Below are 1,723 nucleotides of genomic sequence, written 5' to 3'. Positions count from 1 at the left end.
CAAATAATAGTTTTTAATCACAAAAAAAAGTTTTATGGACATTAAAAATGTTTAATAAATATATAAAAATAGTTCTAATAAACAAAAAATAGTTTTAATAAATAAAAAATAGTTTAATAATTACAAAAAATAGTTTTAATAATATTAAAAATGTTTAATAAATATAGAAATTTATAAAATATAAATATAAAGAAATTATAATTTTCTTTTTAAAATCCCAAATAATAGTTTTTAATCACAAATGTTCTCCAGCTAAATTTTCTGCTGCACTACAGTTGCCGGATGTGCTTGGTTGTAGTGGGTCTTCCAGCTCAGAACTTCCCTGAACTCGGCCTCTCGGGTTGAGTCTTGTAACAGTAACCCATGGATCATCTCTGTTCCTTACCCGGGGGTACTTGATATAACAAACCTGTAACATTTAGAAAAATTATAAATTAATACACATGATGATGAATCATTCTGAATAATTAACATTTAATTACCTGATCGGCCTGGGAAGCAAGAATGAAAGGATCATAATATTGCAGCTTTCGCCTCGAATTTACTGATGTAACACCAAATGCATCTGTTCTCACACCTCGATCTGGGGTGTTGTCGTGCCAATCACAATAGAAAACAGTACAGCGCAATCCAACCATGCCCAAATACTTGATTTCCAAAATCTCATGTATGTGTCCGTAGTATACATCATCTCCTGATGCAGAACAAACGCCATCATCATAAGTCGTACTCGAACGTCTCCTCTTCTGAGTTGTGAATGCATATCCTCGAGTACAAAATCTCGGATATGACTTCACAACAAAGTTTGGTCCAACGACCATCTCACGTATCCAATCGTCAAATGTTTCACCTCTGGCCAAACCAGCAGACACCTATTAATAGCACATATATATATATGTTATATCAATAAATGTGAATTAGTATAAATATGTGATAAAATATATTTTAATTTGTTTAAAGCACTCACATAAGTAAACATCCATCCAGTAAATTCTCTCTGCTTCATTTCTTCTAGTTCGTCCTCTGTGGCGTATCTATACTCGAACCGCTTTTCTGCCATGAAAATCCTGTATATGATGACAATAATGTAATTAATTAAGATTTAAATTTCAACTTGTTAAAATAAAAATTTGTAAGCTCATTTATTTACCTCTCATATTGAAGAACGTCTTCGCAGTTGGTGAGCAAATATGTTTGCAAATTACTGCGCTCCTGCTCAGTAAGTCGACGGTCCTTTGGTTTTCCGCTAAGTCGTCCAACGTCTGTGAAAATGTCTGGAACCGTAACATGATATGTTGCCCGTTCGCCTCTATCATCATGCCGAGCAGGTCTTCTGTTTTTGGTCTGAACTTCTGCTGGAAAGTAGTACTCGGCAAAGTTTGAAGTTTCTTCATTGATCATCTGTGCGACTATAGAACCTTCCACCCTACTTAAGTTTTTCACCATCTTCTTCAAATGGAACATATACCGCTCATACAGATACATCCATCTATACTGCACAGGACCACCAAGTTCCAATTCTCTTGCCAGGTGAATAACAAGATGCTCCATAACATCAAAAAATGAGGGAGGAAATATCTTCTCAAGGTTGCACTGAATCACGGCTATGTTAGTCTTCAAATTTTCAATACCTTCAAGAGTCACTGATCTCGTGCATAAATCGCGGAAGAAACCACTTATCCCTGCAATTGCTTCATGAACATTTCGTGGTAATAGTTCCTTG

Source organism: Brassica oleracea, chromosome C5 (genome assembly GCF_000695525.1).
Source record: "Brassica oleracea var. oleracea cultivar TO1000 chromosome C5, BOL, whole genome shotgun sequence".
Taxonomy (NCBI): domain Eukaryota; kingdom Viridiplantae; phylum Streptophyta; class Magnoliopsida; order Brassicales; family Brassicaceae; genus Brassica; species Brassica oleracea.
This window is presented reverse-complemented; position numbering follows the sequence as displayed.